Raw genomic sequence first — 19889 nt, 5'->3', positions numbered from 1 at the left:
CTGCTTCTGTCAGGCTCCCTGGTGCAAGCCACGCGACTTGACAGCACCTTGGCCCCATTCTGCTGCTACCCCAACCACTTTACTCCACACCCTCTTCTCCCTTGGCATTCCCTGACTCCAATCCTGCCCCCCCGCCCTGCTTTATTACATCAAACACTTCAAATGTCGATGGATGAATTTGGGGCTTATTCCCGCAGTCACACGTGCAGTCGCAATGGACCCCGACACATCAAAATGCAAAACTTAACATCAGCAAACTTTATGGAACAGTGCACTAACGTCAGCTCACGTCCCCCAAACCCTTTACAGACCTCCTCACTCTTCAGAGACATCAGAATCTCTCAGAATAAGGTTCGTAAGAGCCATTCACCTTGAATTTAGGGTTAAATTTCAGTTTCAGCCTCTGAATGAGTTGCATCCAGTCCATTAAGGAACCGTTCACTTGTTTTTGCACTTTGTATAACATTTCCTGCTCCTCTTGATAAATCATTCCACAGTAGAAAAAGATGCCTGCATGACAGTGACTACGCTTTAGAGGCATAAGAAAGATCCTCCTCTCTCAATGTGCTCAGTTTTGTCAAAGTTCCCAACTACATTCAGGTGGCTGCCGCTCTTCACTCCTCTGCTCTAACCAGAGAACTTAAAAGAACAGTATAGGCCTAAAAGCCTATTATTGTTCCCCTTTTTTTGAGCAAGCAAGAATTCAAAAAGGAGAGATGAAAATAACATCTGTTCACATACGCAAAGATGTGTGAAAATAAGAAAAGTTGACATGTCTCATGCTGAGGGACGCATTCGTCCTTCATTAAATTCCAAAACACAGATGAAATTTGGCTGAAAGTCCTATTTAGAAGGTGGTTTGGGAAATAGTCTGGATAATAAACAATGAGTCACTGTGGCCACTTATTCTGCAACAGTCACTGCCCGTAATGCCTTTCATAATGTGCCCTGATTGACCAATCAGAGTAGAAATGCGTAATAAAGAATGCTAATGGACAAACCACAGGGACTGACAGATTCATATGTGGTTAATTACTCACCAAAAAAGAAAAAAAAATATTATGGTGTTAAAAGGATGTTGGTTTTATTGCCAATTACTATATCAAAGTGTATGCATACTGCAGTACTCTAGACTGTTATAATGTGATTTATAGCCTGACCAGTACGATGGTTTATTAGTAGTTGTAATAATAGCAGCACCAGTTGTAGTAGTAATAGAGGAAATGGAATATCTACTGCTATAGTACTATATCAAATATTCTGTAATTATTAATAGACACCATGGTCTTTGTAACTTTTTTTAATATAAATGAGAGTTTATATTACAAACTTTACAGTGATATAAAAGGAAGTAGGGTGAAATAAGGAATGATAACATTTTATCATTTCACCAAACCTCAGAGTGCTCAACCTAACCTCACTGTCTTAGATGTTAATAAACACAACAACGCAGACTAAGAGGTCTGTACTTAAAGTGGCAAAATTTACAGATAAACATGACCAACTACCTCCATGTAACATCTTCTCACATTACAGACATCCTAGTCTTTTGTTTCATATCTTTACATCTTACAACTAAACCATTGTGTTATTTCTGACATTGCCAGTGTGAATGGTTCAGATTCAACTTCTATGACTAGCAATACAGAAGCCACTGAACTTATAATAAACTTCAGTCGACTGCATCCACTGCTGTACTGCACAGTCAAATCGACACAGACTGTTCCTGGAGTTAAAAAAAAAAAAAGGCCAGGTTGAAATGCATTAACATGAATGGGTATCCTCCCTTTCTCAGTAAACAGTATGTGGGTTAGCAGTTGTTTTCTGTTTCCTCTGTGAAACAATAGAACAGTACTTTCTCTGCTGTTACTGTGAGCACAGCACTGACTTTGCCTTCGGCACTTTATACATGGTTTTCTATGGATCATTCACGTATGCATATCCATTACTTTTTCTGTTCAGCCACTTATGGGCAATTCACTTACAACTCAATCAACCTGCACTCTTAATTCAACCCGAGACTTTTACTGATCTCGTTTCACTTGAGCACATACATCTATCATGAGTAACATATACGTCCTTCGATACAGAATTTAGTATATGGCTCAAACCTCTGACTCAGCTCTTCCCATTTACTTCTGTGACTTTGCTGATGAGGGGAGACAGAGTTCGGCCAGCCAATGATGGAACAGACAAACAGCCTTAAACTGATCAAATAAAGTACACTCTCCACATAAAACCGTATTGATCAAGAGAATAAGGACTCTAAGGTTCATTAAGCACAAAGTAAGTAAGAGATAGGGAAAGGGACAGATTCTTCATTCAGTATGAAGTTCAAATCCAGAGCCTTACACTCAGAGATGGAGAGAGAGAGAGACAGTGAGAAAGAGAGAGAGAGAGAGAGAGAGAGAGAGCGAGAGAGAGAAATATTCACATAAAAACTCAAAAAACAGATACCACATTTCAATACAATTCGATTTAATGAGGCAAATGGAGCACAGCAGGAGTCTGAGATGTAAAGCTGATTAGCCTAGCACATATACTGACACCAGAGGGACATATACAAAAAACATAGCAGACACTGATAAAAAAGTAAAAGAAAAAAAAGTGGAACCTAGGCTAACAACTGCCTTGAACACTTCAGTTATCTCTCTTAATGAACAGTTGTTTGAATGTTTTTAACACACTAACACCTACTTGCAACAACTCTCAAAGTACCAATGAACTGTACTCACACATGCAAAAAAAAAAAAAAAATCTACAGAAAATAGTAAAAAGAATTCAAAATCTGGCAGCCAAGCTCTAAACTTTCCCCATCATCTGAATAGCAGTTGACAAATGCTAACATTAGTCCTGGAGTTTTGCTTGGCAACTTTCACTTTCTTATTCATTTTTATTCAACATAAGCGAGCGACTAGAACAAAACAGACACAATATTTGCATTACTTAGCAACATTTATAAATGATATTTCAGCTATTAGCCTAGTATTGACAGAACAAAGCTGCATCTCAAACAGCGGTTCTTTTTAATCATCTCAATACCAGTTAGAGGGAGATTAGTGGACCAGCTGGACCAGCAGGAAGTGGATTTTTTCTTTAGAAGTGTGGCATGTGTGTAAAAATAGAGAATACATGTGGATCTATACATCTGTGCTTTATTCCTGTTGATCTCAAATTAAGACTCCCTGGACCAAAACTGAGTGATTTTTCTTTGTCTAGCCAACATTTCATTTAAACATAAATCACAAAAACAGTAAGACGCAGCAGAGATTAATACATGTCAGTTCTCATGCTGTGTCAACCCTAACTCTCAATCCCCAGTTTCTCTCTGTCAACAATTCGACTTCAGTTTATTGTCCTCATGCTGTATCCTTCTACCTTGGTGTACCTTCCTCTGTCACAATCGCTCTTCCTCAGTTTCTCTCTCTCTCTCTCTCACACACACACACACACACACACACACACACACTACCTTACTACATTTTGCTACATAATACAGATATATTTGTAATCTCAATATATTCTTAACTCCCATTTGAGCAGATGTTCATCACTGACTTGCTCTCACTGGAAACATTCACAGGCTGATTTTAACAAACAGGGTCAGTACTGAAAAACAGGCATGTTTAAAGGTCAAATACAGAATCATTTTTCGAGTAGAATCTTCCTTTTGCTAAGGTGAAAAGAGAGAACACCACACCGAGTTTACTCAGCATGCTGTCTAAGCGATGTCCAGAAGGTTGGAGATAAAGAATGCGTAAGATTTCCTGCTCCAAAGCTCACAGCTCCCAAAACATCTCCCCGTTTATGTACTGCGGCTTGTTACCCTGGCAACCTGGCTGCAAATCAGGGCCCTGCACCAGAGAACCAGTGTTCCTGAGGAGAGATGCAAGCTGGTCTTAAAGCAACCGACTTATATTTAAAATCCACTCACTTGTAACAAAACCATTGCTTGAGAAGGTGTCAGAGAGAATGGTTAAGGTGAGATCAAAAGAACCATAGCACAGTGAATATTTGGACTAGAGAACCAGTTGAGTTTAGGCTATAGAAACATGCTTGATTCACTGAAATATAAACATCCATGTCTCCATTTTCCCTTACTTCCCTAAATGCTACTTATAGTCTTCAGTGTTCATGTATGTTGGACTAAAATCCTAACAGACCATGTCATTAATTGTGCGGGGATTTGTTTATAGTGTGCAGCAGGAGGACAATGTGGTTAGTGTTCTGGCAGTAATGTGGATATGGCCAATTAAGACTTTAGTTCTCCTCAAAATAAATTAATTTTAGGCTGCTGCATGGTTTGTCCCAGGGTAGGACACAATGATAGGCCCCAGTCCACGGCAGTAATTTCTCTCACAGTGCCGTGAGCCAATCACATTGAACCAATCATTTCTGAGGCTATTAAGTCTCTTGCTAAGTCTGCCATGACACTGGCAGCTGAGTAATATTTGTTGTCATTATTTTTGCCTTCTGCTGAATTACCATATAACGTGTTTCATAAGCCTAATTATTGGTGCCTATTATGGACTTTGAAAAGTAGCCTGGCTTGTTTATATCTTTGTAATAAAAATTTGGGTATTTTTTCTTATTTTAATGATGTCTAACACTTCATTTTATCTGACTTTATAAAAAGTATAAAGAAAGTGGGGAAGTGAGAGAGTGGGAAGGCTGCACTGCATTGGTTTAATAATGTCCTAACATAGGCAGCACACCACAATGAGAAAAAAATACATAGGGAGATAAAGAGCCTTGACCCATATATAGGTATGTGCTAAATAGATAGTCAAAACATCAGCAGCAATGCTTTCAAAACAGAAAAAAATATTATATGGATGTTTCATTTACTAAACAAACTTACAGTTTGGATTGTGTATCATATCTATCACTGTAAGCATGAAAAAGGAGTGCATTTACAAGGGTACCGCGATGTTAACCATGTTTTATATTTTGACTGATTCAACCATGATAAGGGTCAAAGCTGGACTGAGTTAATGTAAGTTGTGGTGGACTTGTGAGGTCATATCCGGCACTTGTTTTACTTTTTACATAAGACACTTTCAGAGTTTCTTTACAGAGTTCCAGCACCGTACAGTATGGAAGAGGACAGAATGAGGAAGGACTAAAAATACTTCACCTGTTTTCCATCTAGGCAACCAGTCAACAACTCTCTTACTTTCTCCCTCATGTTAGTAATCTGTTTTCTCTCCTGCACACTAAGGAAAAGATCACTTGGTTGCTAAGACACCACTAGCCAGGCTCTGTATAGTTCCTGGCAATTGCATGTGTTTACCTTTGCATTTCCTGGATGCAGATGACAAATCTATTCCTTGTTTAGTCGTCCAGTAGGACAGATTAACAACAGTGCACTGCAGTGCTGTCAATTACGAAGCCAACCATGTGACCAAAGGGAAACGACTCTTGGCTCTGGTACCCAAACCTGAAAGACATCTCATGTTATTGAGGACATTTGGCTCTGTTTCCAACAGTGTTGCCCAAATCTAGTCCTGAGTGGTATCAGCAGAGCAGGATTTCTCATTTAGCCAGATAACTTGAGCCAAAAAGTCAAAACCGTCCAATAGGAAAGAAGCTAAGGAAGACTACTACTGGACAGTCATCCGGCAAACTATGAAGTCCCACTTTGTTGTTGGCTATAGAGTACACACACCTGTTTCCTAGGACAAAAATCAGCCTCCAACTATGAGGTCAGAGCAAAAACCAGCAGGACGACAGCCCTCCAGGATTGGGTTTGGGTACCCCTGGTTCAGACCCTCTGAACATTGATGTGTAGTGACTGTCAGAATCTGGTGGTGAAAACTGGTCTAACCACGTCATTCTCAACCTTGCTGGTTTTACAGGGTTAATGGAATCAAACTGGCAGGCCCATGTTACTGAAGCAATTGGTTGGATTAATTTGGGGTGAATTAATTAGTTGCAGACGTGGTAATGATGAGAATTTATCTTGGCTAATAAGAGAGGCTGATATTTTCACTTTATGATCTGCAGTGAGCTTCCAGAACAACTGCTGGTCCATTCACTAACTATCCCCTCTCATTAGTAGCGGACAATGCAATCTGTCCCCTCCATACACGGACTGTGAAGGGATTTGGGAAAAATGATCTTGGATTTCTGGGTCACGTAACATAAAAATAAATTATCCGTGAAAACATGTTTTTTTTCTTTTAAAAATACTAAATAAGCACTATTCAATATTATAATCATTCCTTGCAACACAAAGGACAAGAGAGCACCACTCTAAAACAAGAGATTCGTAATAGATGTATGTGTGTATGAAATGCACAATGAGTAGTTCGATATATTATGAGCGACCGAATTTCATATTATGCTAATGTCAGGCTGTATTTGTCCTTGCAAATGTAGACGGTATCCATTACAACAGCCTGAACCGTGTTGGTCCCATACTGATAATGATTATGTCCAGAGGTGGACAGAGTGGATGGTTAGAGGAAAGGATGTGGCCTTCAAATAAGTGCATCCATAGCAACACTTCTATGTCAAACCTATTTCAAAGTCACAACATCTGAACAACATGATAAACAATATGATGATTTTCAGTCGGTAAACAAGATGCAACTAGTAATTCTGACAATGCTCAGATTCCTATATAATCACCAGGCATTCAGAATATCTAAACTGAGCCCATGGACTCATTGACAGTAAGATGATAAAAGAGAACAAGAGAAAATACAGTATGAGGCACCGGAAAGCCCGTGCAGGTGAATGGAAGCACTAAAAGAGTTTCAGCAGTAAAAGAGACATGGAAGTCAGCGGTGGCCAAATCTGAGAATCAGGAATGTCAAAAACTCCAAGCATACATGAATGGTACATTTCACTCCACTGTTTTCATTTGGACTCAACCAGCGCAGAAGAGACCAAAAAACATGCAAAGGCAGTGAAGATAAAAACCACAATGAAAGACCTCATTTTGCAGTATAAAATCTCTAGAGAGCAAAAGGGCTTTAGAAAATGACTCGTTTACTACAAACGATGCAGAATATCTATGAGAAAGGGGGCACCCTAAAAGATGACAAGGCCTTTTGCCTGGTGTTGACCTTCTGCCAGATGGAAAACCAATACACAGTAACATCTGCTGTCAAGTTCACACATCACTCCCTTACAATGTATTAATTGTGTCTGAAAAAGAAGGTCTTTGACTCTAAATAGCTTTTTAACGATTATTTGTACTAGCAAAATGTAAAAATGATGACAGTTTCAAAGACGGGCCAAACAAACAGACAGTGGGTCATACTTTTTATGTGTAATCTCCAATGTTTAATCTCAGCTTTGAGAGAAAATACAAGTGTCTTGTCAGCATTTGACCTTCTTATTTTTGCTTATTTTCAGATATCATTTTTTTTTATAGTGCCACTGGATGTAAGTATAGCAAAGAGAGTGAGAACAAATCTGAAAGACTACCATACCTAAAACAGTGGTTTTTAACCCCAGGCATAGGGACTCACAAGACAGTGCGTTTTTTCCTCTAGGCCAGAGATCACGCATGATTCAACTTATCTACTGATTACTGAGTTCTTCACTTCTTGAACTTGGTGTGCAAGAGCTTGGCATTGACCAAAATGTGTAGTCTGTTGTGTCCCCAAGCCTGTAGATGAGAGACAGTCATGTAGAGTAGATGATTACGTTACTCTGATGTGAGGAGTGGAACATCTGATGCTATCAAACTGAAAAGACCATTTCATTGGGTAACATTAAGCCAAGTTTTCACACGCTGTCTGAAATTTCCTTGGATCTTAACAACACCCTCGATTTACCGTATGTTGCCTGTTCAGTGGAATGCCCCTAGAAACCCACGACGATAGCGAATGTGAAAGTAAAGGTACAGGTATGACTAACGCAGGTTTACCATGACTATCTCTCAGTGTCAGATTACAGCTACGCAGAGATCCTTGACATATTTACTAAAATCCAAAGACATTTTCATACTTCATATCTGATAGCTGACAAAGATTACAGCTCAAAAAATATAACTACTTGCTCTATCCACCTTTATTTCTTATGTTTATCTATTTTTCACAATCTTTAATTTCTATTTTTCTTCCACACTTGTAGTCAGGCCTGTTCCTGCAGCTCTTATAAATAAGCCTCTGGTGCACAGAGATGTGTGTGTATGTGTGTGTGTGTGTGTGTGTGTATGTGCACGCGCGTGTGTGTGTGTCTGTGTGTGTGTGTGTGTGTGTGTGTGTGCGCACACAAGTGTCTGGCTGGCATGAGAGAGAATTCAGAACAGTCACCGGGTCAAATGTATCATTCCTTCACTGGAGATATTTGTACATAAAAAATGTATGAGAACATTGTGTTGCAAATTTTGGCATTCATCAAAACTGCGATCATGTGTCTTTTAATACAAGTGAAATCTGTGAATATTCCACGGTGGGTGTACCCTGTGTGAAGAAATGATCATGAGGAAGGCTGTTCATTTTTCCACCATGGTACATCTAAATAAAGAGCTATTTTATTCTACTAATGAGACCTTACAAATCTGTCACAGTTCTCAGTGCAAACTGTAATGAGTATTTCAGTCAAGTCATAACGTGTCGTTTTGAACCACAAAAGTAAACACTGGGAATGCCAGCAAAATGCCTAATGTTACAGCATTGTAACACAGGGAAACACCCATTCAATCAGAGTGTTGACTGACTTTGTCTGTAGGCTCGTGCTAATGTAAAGAAAGTAGTTAAGACTATGGTGCTATAAACACTTAGGACCGTAATAGTATGGAAAAAACCTCAGCAGACTATCATCAGACCCATGGTTCACTTTTGGTCCACATTTGTCTCTCTGGGTTTAAGCTGAATTTAGTAATGCATCAGTGATGAGGAAGTTAAGGGGTTCGTTCAGGTTCTGCTATCGCCTGTCACATCCCAATTATCTGGAAATAAAATTGGTAGTGTAGGGTCTGAGCTAAAGTATTTGGAAAAACATGGCAAATATTGCATTATTAGAAGATCATGTCAATGTTTTAAAAATGTGTTCGGATAGGGTGCTGTAAGTCTGTCTAATCAACTTATGCTTTTTTTTTTTTTTTTAACCTTCACTTAACCCATGCTATTTGTAAAACCAATGTGCTGGTGTGAGGGATAGGAGAGACAAGGGTAACATGTTGGAGCAACTTACTTAAAGGCACAACTGCAGTTGGTAAGAGTAGGGAAGGGACATTACAGTCAACATGCCAAGGTGCTCTACCTCAAATTTGAACCAGTAAACACAATAATTTTGGTGTAAAGCCCTAATCTACTGAACTACCACACTACCTCTCTTCTCCAGGAAGCTTCTGCCTTTGTTTCAACTCTTCCTCTCATTTTCATTAAACACACAGTACAACCTACTTTTATGATACTGAGGGGCACAATTTTATTGTACTTATACCCTGAAGTATGGGCATGTGCCTTCTACTAAGGAGTAAATGGGACTCACCATGAGTTTAAGAAGCGAATGGAAGACTTACCAATACTTGCAAATGGATATGACAGGATTGATTTTTACAGATCCAGCGTGTTTGTTTTTTATTTCAGGACTAGTGTTGACATGTAAATATGTGTCTTTATTTATGAACTACTGTTAAATGAGGGCCATTGACTTTAGAATCACACGGCTGCATTGAAAGAGCTGTCAGGGGTTTGGAGAGATGAGTTCTGAGCACCACGGCACCAAGCAATGCAGCTGGGAGAAGCAGGACCCCAGGCCACGAGAAGGCAGAACCCTGGGAAAAGCAAGGCCGGGGTGGGTTGGGCTCTCTCACGGAGAGCACAGGAATTTTCCCACAACCAACCAAACAAACAAACAGAGAACTGTGCGTGGCAGCACCAGGACCCCAGTCTACTGGGGGAAGGACCGCTGGAGTCATAAGATCCAACCCAGGGCCTCTGATAAATCAAGTCGCCCCTAAAACAACAACATAGAATTGCACAGCTGATTTGAAGGACCACCTTCAAAGGCTGCAACATGAATTCTGGATTTATGCACTTGTTTTTGTTCCTCAACATCGATCACAGAGTAGAACACTGATAACTATACATTAGAAAAAATGCATTTACTAAGAATAGATCTCTTGCTAGGACAAAAACAACAACAGCAAAAAGACTATTTTTTTTTTTTTTTTTTTTTTTGCTGAAGGAGGTTATGGTTACAGCCTTGTCATAGATGTTAGTATAATTTCAAGGCCTGTGCATGTAAATACAGCCTCAGCTGATTGCCATTTCCTGAAGGCTTGAGGCAAAGAGGTCAAGCAACAATGCTCTCCATCCTTCATTTCCCATCTGTCCACTCATAATGGACCATAAATCCCCTGCACACGTCTGGAATTCAGAAACTATATGGTATCAAACATAAGCTTCTTCCATTGTAAATACAGTGGTCATGTGCACGATAGCTACATGAAAATAAACGTTCCAATGAACAAAAAATTCAGCTGTCCAACAGATCATCAACACAAAAGAGAAAAAATCTAACCCAAGCCATGGGCAGTTATTCTCCAACTCTCTCTCTCTCTCTCTCTCTCTTTTCTTTCTGACTAAACGCTGTATTTCCAATCCCAACTTCAAGCATCACTTCAAATCCAGCTGAGCTCAGAGAATTCAAAGCCATGACTGTAGTAGTCTACCAAACACACTGAATAACGAATGTGTTACACTGTCTTTGGCTCCTGACATTTGATGTAGAGCTTTACTCCATCATGTACCTTTCCATATTCAGCTGCAGCCAGACTCCTAAGTACTCTGCCATATGATGGATGTCCTTCTGTTTGAAACTTAGAGTTTTCATCTTGGAAGAATTTCTTTTTTCTTTGGCTTTGAAATCTGTTCATGCTACCTTTTATAGAAGTAACCCCAAGCTCTCCCCTCCCTCTGAGCTGAATTCCTCTGTTAATTATAAATAAGAAATACTGGAATGTTGTGGGGATAAAAAAAAAATTCTCCTGTTCTGTTATCAGCATCCAGCTGTGCATTCTCCTGCTCCCTGTCTGGCTCCTTTCTGTCACATCCATATTCCAAATGTGACATATCACTGTCACACCAACAACTTCATCTGAAAACTACTTTTCAAAAAGATCACTGATGAATTCCATGTGCACAACACTTTGAATTTTGGGATTTTTGACAGTTTTCAAAACAACAGCCTTTGGACTTATGTCCTTCTGTCTTTAGCCACGTGTTTCTGCCAATACACTGTTTGCATGAGCATACAAGATTAAGTTGGAGCAGATGTAATAAGTTAGTAAAAAGTGAATTACTCAGTTACCTATTAGTCTTTTTTAATGGAATAAGTGGACAGAATAGGCAGGGAGAGCATGGTGGGTTTTGAGAGTGATAATATCCTTCCAGGTAGAGCACCACAACAGAGTCCGAGCCAACGGGATCTGTGGTGGAGTGAATCCAAGGGATGGAAGTAAAAAAACAAAACAAAAAAACAACAACTTAATAGGGGGGGTGGTGAAAAATGTTTCCATATGTGTCCCATTTCCCTGGTGAAAGAACAGCTTTGTGCTTACTGGGACAGCACGCGCAATGGATGACCAGTATGCACCCCCCCCCCCCCCCCCCCTCTCCATAGCCCACTGTAACACTAGCCAAGCAGGGACTTGCAGGCTGAGGGGGAGCCCCCAGCTCAAGCCCCTGACTGTAGCCTGTTTTGACGAGACCTAATTGTCTGTGACTGCAAAGGAGACTGAAACAGCCATTTCATTTAGTTTGGGAGAGTGGAGGGGAGCTGATGGAAAAGAGAAAACCAAAAACGTTAAGAGCCATCAGGGAGGGCAAAACGAATGGGCAAAACTTCACCAGCCATTACGACAATGCTTCATCATTTTGAGTGATGCTTAAATACTGTTCAAAAACCGGTACTGATTTGAGAACCACACCTGCTCTTGTATTGTAGCAGAAATGGTTGCAGATCGTATTTAACTGCTGCCTAGGGTTTGCAGAGCAGATGCAACAACCTATACAGCTTAGCAACTGAAATATCTTATTGCTCAGTATAATTTTCATAAGAGTTATAAGTTTGAATGCATCAAGACCTCTAATCGCATCTAAAAGAGAAAAACGGTCTGAGGCTGAAAAGCCTCCCAGGCAGGTAGTCAAGGCAGCACAGCAATGTTTCAAATACACAGACCAGACCAGAGGAAAACACTCTACACAGGACTCCATGCACTGTAGACTGGCTCTGAAAGAAAACAATGAAACATTGTATTTTTAAGTGCTGGAAAAAGTAAAAAGATATTGAGAGGGAGAAAGGAAAAACACAGCATTCCAGCCAGTTATTACAATATTTGATGTGTGGGTGTATAAGTGTAACTATGAATTAACCATTGGATTACATAGCAGTTCATATTTGCTTGAGTGACAACATCCTCTGTGCATGATGAAGTGCAGCAGGAAATGAGAGGATAGAGGAGGAGAGGGAGGTGAGGTGTGGAGGCAGAGGAGGTGGGGGAGGTGCAGGAGGAGATGGTGAGGGTTTTCCTATTTCTAGAAAATCAAATGGATAGGAGGACTTGAACAGTCTAACTTTAGCCAGGCATGACACAATCCATGGCCTAGACCCAAACCTAAAAAAAAGAAAATCTCTAGTATAGCTAATTGAAAGGTTTTAAGAGAGACAAATTAAACCAGCTTATAATGTTTTAATGTAAAATGTTTACACATTTTAAATATTCCTTGTTGACTGAGGGACATGCACATGAACATGTATGTCTGTGTGTGGGGGAGGGTGCTTGTGTTGTGTGTGCATATGCGTGTATACAAAAGCATAACAGACCTGCGTGTCTATGCCCTGTTATCACTATCATCTCCCAGTGCTAAGCCCGTGCACCTTAATCATCCTAATCATCCTACTTCTGTGCCAGTTCTTACTGGCACCCTGCTGCATTCCTCCTACACAACAGTTCCTCTCCAGCTCAGGTGCTTCCCAGAACAGAGCCACAACTGAGCAGAAACCACACACAGTCTCAGCGGCATTGAAGCCTCCAGGACCACATGACATCTCTAACTGCTCATATTAACCTTTACAGAGGCTGACCATTTTAGTTAAGAACAGATGAACAGGGCTTCTCTTAGACCTCCCACAGTTAACATGGCACAGAGTGGATGACTAGCAAAACCACAATGAGACACTCAGAAATGAGATTAAACAATCAAATACTCCTCCAACTACAATGGGGCATAAGGGTTTTATGTAAGCTCAGCCTTCTTTGACTAATTCCACTGATGTCAAATAATCTCTTAATTGTTCTGTGACTGAATACCACTGAAATTAGACAGACAGACAGATGAACAATGTAACAGATAGATAGATAGATAGATAGATAGATAGATAGATAGATAGATAGATAGATATGGATTTTGTTTGGTTAGGGGTACAGCATTGTGTAAGAGTTCAACTGTCTATATACAAACAAGCATCAGACAGCAAACACATCTCTCTTTATCTTCAATAGAATGTCTAGAGCTGTGGTATTCACCACTGAGCATCTAGCATTCTTCGTCCGCTGATTCACTCTCTCTTAACAGCGCTCAGACTAGTATTGCAAGGTGGAAATGCACTGATACATTGTAAGCTACTTTTGTGAAGCGGTTAGTGGTCATTTTCTTATGTAATTTTCAACAATGCCATAAAACAGAGTGGTTAAAAAAAGAAAAGAAAAAACAATTGCATCCACAAATCTTTTTTTTTTTGGTGCAACTTTTCTAGAATGCAGTTCGGTTTCAGTTGGAGCTGTTGTTAAGAATTTAATGGCATCTAATCTTGCTTTCTGTGGACTGAGTATCTGTCTTGTTACACAAAACACACTTTCACAGGCAGCTGAAGCTGAGCTGAGGTGTTTTAGCCTGATGGACACTGCTGGACCATGGTTAACACATGAGCCCATTTTAACAATTACGTCCTTGTCATTACATACTTAAGATGTTTTCTTTCATATTTAATTTAACTAGCTTTTTATAAGATTTTTCTGTTGTTTACATTTTGAAATCCCAATAACTGTATGAATGTGCAACTTTTATAGGCTAGTCAAGCAAAAACAGCTTTACATCCTGTGTTAAACCTGAACAGTTAGAAAGACTGTCTTTTCAACTTCCTGCAAGAACAAAATTGAGGAATATGTAAACCAAACTGCCCAACACATCAAATATAGAAGACCATGTTCTAACTAAAAACTGTTAAGTTGTAAAAATAAAAAATAATAATTTTAGATAAAATGCTGAAACTGTGGATAAAGGAGACTATTTTATAATGTTGCAGGATGAATTACTGGAAACAGCACACACCCCGTAAGAAGTGGCAAGTCTAAGGTGAATACCTACCTGCCCTAATTCCTGGAAGCAGCTTAATTTGAGATATGCCCTTTACTTAGTCCACATACAGACTGAGGAGTCAGAACATCAAAGTAGAAGCGGGACGATCTGTACATATTTAAGGAACCTGCATGATATTATGTATAAAATTTTGTATACAACTTAAGTGACATGTTTTAATATTCAAGTGTTAGGTAACTCTTCACTTAAACTTTTCATCATAAACTCTTTGCAGTTTTTTTGTAATGTCGTAGATAGTGTATTTTACCAAGTACTGTATTTCAAATATTTGTGGATCATGTTCACAGTTTACCCACATGTGCTGCGTTTGACTTCACCATAAAACTGAGCATGCTTGGACCTGCCAAGTATTAAACACGTTCTCAGATATACAAGCATGAGTGTTTCCTGAAGAATAAGACTTCGGTAAAAAATTACTCATTGGCTTTCCTGCTATGATTTTCCTGCTCCATTTATGTCTGCTCAATGCAATGAGGAATGCAACTCCTTTTTAAAAGGTCAGATTTGCCACCAAGTGCACTTAAAATCAAATTAAAACTAGCAACGCTGCCAAAATTAAAAACACCATGATCTCTCCCGGTGCCAGGTCCACCAATTATCCGATCAATAGCAGCCCACTTACGCTCCATATGGGCCAAACTGGGCCATGAACTGGGAACAAAGATGTCCAGTATTCTTTCATCAGAATGATTTGAATCCTATAAATAAATATTCTTGCCTACAGTCCATTCTCAACTGCTCCTGGCACTAATGCGCACTAACCGGGCATGGGGGACACTAACCACCAGCCATGATTGGGGTAGAGTGAACAAGAGACACTATATGTACTGTACTGCTCGGCTAATTATTTCCAGACTGTCAGAGGCCCCTGCCAACAGCATCTACTCAGAACTGCTGAAGGCTACAGTAGCTCATTGCCATGTATCACAAAGCCAGACTTCACCAGTCTTGAAAGGAAGCTAGCAAGAGAGGAAGGGGACCTTTCATTTGCTCAGTGGGTACCCGAAATATTAGCAGAGCCAAAATAGGATGTGGAAGGGAGGGGGGGATAAAGTGTAACAAGATTTTGACAAGTTTGGTTTTCCACTTTAAACCAAGCTTGTTAGGCCTGGTAAGGTTGAAGCCCAAATATGGTACCACTTAAGACCAGTGTCAACGGCATGCACCGCTTTTTGTTTTTACAGTCTGGAAAACTAAGTTTTGTATGCCTTTCTGTCAACAGCATTGGTAGACTCATTTGTGAGTGTTTATAGGCTTCCCTACTCCTGTGGTCCACCTCAATAAACAGCAGAGTGCTGGAGTTCTTGCTGCACCTGTGAGTGGTGTGGTTGTGTGTATTTGTCCCATCATGTGGATTCATGCATGTGTTAATTAGTGAGCACATCTTACAGCTGCAGGTCTGCTGCACTCTCTCTGCAGCAGACACTGAAGACAGACATCCAGCCCACTTGCCCAATGACTTCTCACTTTACCCATGCAACAGGCAGGAGTGCTGGCCAACCACAACATCTGGCCACCATGGGAGAGCCAGAGTACTTTACCTAAGCAATTTTTTAAGGAACAATGGCCCTCTTTTTCCCCCTTGTCCACCCTCCTTGGTATGGGCACACAATGAACATGTGTGTTCTGCCAGGTGCCCAAATCTTAAACACAGTTTCCCACTAAGTCTACCACTCCCAGGCCCCTGTGGTCTTTTACCTAACCCCCCCCCCCCCCCCCCCCCCCCAAAAAAAAAAAGTAGTAAAAGTTGTGCTTCAACCCTGGTCAAGTGCCAAAGGCAGGTATTACCATACGGAAAACAGTTCAGACCATCATGTTGTTAGTGTTGGATTGAGTTCTATTTTAGCTTGCTGAAACAGCATTACTGAAATTACTCTGTAGGGCAATGTGACCTGTTATTGTGGACAGACGAATTTGTGAGTAGGAGTGTTAACACGTTTGTTATTCAAATTGCATTTGCATTCAACAGCAGACAAACTAGGAACAGGCCAACAGGACTAGTTTACATGTCACACCAAAGTTATGCTACTTGGCCGGTTTATATTTTTCCCATTCATGTAAATGCATCAGGTCCTGACCATGTGGTAAACTGGTTTGTGCCTTTTCTGAAAGCGCTCAATTGTTCTCCAATGACATTACATCAAAATATCTACAATTGCTAATAGTAAGTGAATCAGCCAGAGTGATTTTTCATAGCATTATAATCCTCCCCAATCCCTTCAACTATAATCACGTATCACCCCCCCACCAATCGGCAGTTCACTGCATGATGCGTGCACACATTATGTTGACATTCTGACAGATGTTTAGTCGGTCTTAACACAGAAACATGAATTCCGAGCTACTGCTCTGATGTAGTAGGTTATACAGAGGGCACTGTCAGTGCAGCATAAAACCGGTTTCATACCTAATCATGAAAATACCATAAAGAACGAACAGTATTTAATCCCATTTGCAACATTTATTCAGGGGTATCATATACAATGAGATTTCTATGAAATCATGTGGAACAGATATCCCTATAGTATAATTTCTACTCTTCATTCTCTGGCCAATCAACTATGAAGATAAGACTTTGAAGAATTACTATCACATCAGCAATCATTCCGTCAGTTCTATCTCTAATGTTTGCACCCAAACACAGAGAACAGTTAATTGAACGGTTTCAGTAAAATATTTTGACATGGTATTTTCAAGGTGTGGGACGCGACATAAAACTGAGCACCATCTAAACTTAGCAGCAAAGTGGTTGGTGTTGGCAACAGTACATTTTTTCCATTTTGTGTAAGAAATCGCGGAGAGTTAACAGCACCCTCTACCTACATTTCTGGGAACGTCATATGTCATCGTACACAGATCCTCAATACTAAAATAGCCAACTATAAAATCTGCAGCAAAAACATGCAACATTTCAATAATTTCCAGTCGATGTCCTATTATTATGCGTGTGATACATCTAGTCTCTAAACTGTTTTCTGTTAAATACGAGGAGTACAGTAAAAGTAATAGTTCATGTCAGTGAAATCGCTGTTATGCCAGTACTAAAATTATTTGTATGTATATCTTTTGGGGTTTTTTTCACTGACAACATGAGTAAGAGGGACTCGAAAATGATTTAGCGTCAATGACATTCCAACGATCACTCTCTAAACGTAGGTTACCATCACGCAAACAACGGGTCGTATAACACCAGTGAGCTGCTCATTTTTAACTGTGAATAAAATTCTAAAGGAGAGCAGCTTTGAATACACAATGACAGAATTACCGCATACACCGACATAAACTGACCATCGTTCCCAAATTAAACATAAATTTTCACTTGGGTAAAAATCGTAGGCTACATTACACATTAATTAATACTGTACGTACTGTCAGTCTCTAAAGCGTGCCACACAAGGAAAAGGCATTTTGCAACTTACCGTCTGGTTCTTCTCTGAGAGAAAAACGTTCCTGAGATGTAATCCGTTTAAGATGACAACATGAGCGTTCACAAAAAAATGGTAAATTACGCCGTGAACGAAACACTGTCACAAGTGCGGTCCGATTGTTCGCACTCTGTCAGGTCATTCAGCCTGCCTCCCAATAACTGACGCTGTTGGTGAACGGGCGCTCGAGTCAAATTCACTAGCTACACGCCTACAACAACTCCAGAGCCTTAAAGGCACCGCCAAAAGAGCGTTGAAACATCCAGCAATATGAGCCATATTCCAGTTATACAATTGAAACAAATAACTTCCCAGTTGGTTGTAACCTTAAAATAAAATGGAATGATTCAAATAAAAAGGTGATTTAAGCAAACAATCACATTGCTTCTATATAAGCTCTCATGTGCAGTGAATGTTTGGGTGATTGCACAAAAGAAGGTCATTTGCATGTATTTGCAGACAGAATTTGGAATCATTGGACAACTTTCTTTCTTTCTTACTCCAAAGCAATAACTTTGGGTGCTAAATAATTAAGAGGAACTAAGCAGCCCCTAATGAATGACCAACCTGCCCCATGGGCTTTTTTTCTTGTTGTTGGGTTCACCATCCTCTTCAAACTTTTCAGGACCTCACCCGAACCCATATGGTAGTGTGTTTGGAGACGTTATTGTCTTAGAATATAAGGACATTCAGTCTGCATCATGGCATGCAAGTGATCAACTAAAATACCTTCATATTCTTTGGCATTTATTCTACAGCACAGAGAAAACATCCAGTGACTAATGCAAGATATCAGCCCATACCACAGCAAATCCACCATCATTTTCATTGCTGTTAACAGGCAATGTATGCTGAAGGCATCTTAAGTGTGTCTCCAAGTATAAAACCATCCAGATGTTAGAAAAAGACTGAAAATTGACTCACCAGACCATATTACGTTTTTCCACTGTTCAGGGGTCTAAGATTGCTGTTCATTAAACAAAGTTTATGCATTTTTGTCCTTTGGCCATGGTTATAAGTGGTCTCCAAATGGCAGCCCTACCATAAATACAAGCTTTCTAAAGCTAATGACCTACAGTATTTGTTGAGACTGAGGCATACAATCCATTCTGTAGTAATTTTTTTTTAAACTGTTGTATCCTGCTTTCCTTAGGAACTATCCTGTTGTATATCCATCTGTCCCTATTGATGAGTTTGGACTTCAGACCATTTTTACTTTTTGCTTTGCATATGATGTCCTAATTTTTAACGCTGTTATCCTTGCAACATCAAACCATTTTAAAGTGTTTATGATCAATACACCCACACTTAGGACATGCACTATTTTGCCTCTTTTGAACTCATGTGAGATATCTCATGCTACTTATTTAAGTGTATATTTAACTTGAATATAAAATGCTGATTGTCAGACCTGTTCCACAGATGACACTCAATGGTAGTTAGTGTTCCATGTTATATCACTGAGCTGTGTAGCTGCCTTTGTAAGTGTGGCTTACTTACATCATAGTTCAAGTCTTTTCCATGTGTTGTTTACATTATTTTGTCAACCTCCAATAAATTCCACTGGCTTAAGCGTACATCACTCTTTCAGACAATCACAGTTCTGACAGCCAGGTTAGTAGCAACCTGTGGAGTTTACTGTAATGACTGACAAAAGGGTCACATTTTCTCACCCAGCTAACTTTGGTTCATATCAGATTTGTTAAATAGCATGTTCTCACATGTAAAGTGAAGAGTGCATTTCAGTCATGGGAATGAGAGTATGATTCTTGGCAACAATAAGTTTGATACCATAATTTCTTGGTGGAAGTACGCAGCATTGTAGGTTCTATGGTTTGTAATGGAAACTTGTCGATTGATGAAGTGCTTTCATTACCTGTTTAACAAGTGAAGACATGCTAAGGTATTGTACACAGACTTAATAACAAAAGTAACATTCAGATCATTATTAGGGCACCACCCATAAAAAGTAAAACCAAATTTTGAGATGTTCTAGATTCAGGTAAAGTTCTCAAACAACAAGAAGTGTGTTCAACTCATTTGGTCCAAATTCCATTTTCTGATGGTCATTGATCTGAGTGAGCTAGTGAGGTAGTTAGATTATAATGCAGGTATA

At 39.7% G+C, this 19889-nt stretch overlaps 1 protein-coding gene across 3 annotated transcripts in view; it reads right to left on the bottom strand.

The window, feature by feature from the left end:
* Window positions 1–17835, bottom strand: part of daam2 (dishevelled associated activator of morphogenesis 2) — an 85895-nt gene extending 68060 nt beyond the window's left edge. For all 3 annotated transcript variants that reach the window (XM_030786011.1, XM_030786010.1, XM_030786012.1), the window contains exon 1: window positions 17768–17835. The gene's annotated coding sequence lies outside the window, so the exon portion shown is untranslated. The remainder of the gene's footprint in view (window positions 1–17767) is intronic.
* Window positions 17836–19889: the final 2054 nt, after the last annotated feature.

Source organism: Chanos chanos, chromosome 10 (genome assembly GCF_902362185.1).
Source record: "Chanos chanos chromosome 10, fChaCha1.1, whole genome shotgun sequence".
Classification (NCBI taxonomy): Eukaryota; Metazoa; Chordata; class Actinopteri; order Gonorynchiformes; family Chanidae; genus Chanos; species Chanos chanos.
Note: the sequence above shows the minus strand (reverse complement) of the source record. Positions and strands in the feature narration are given on the sequence as shown.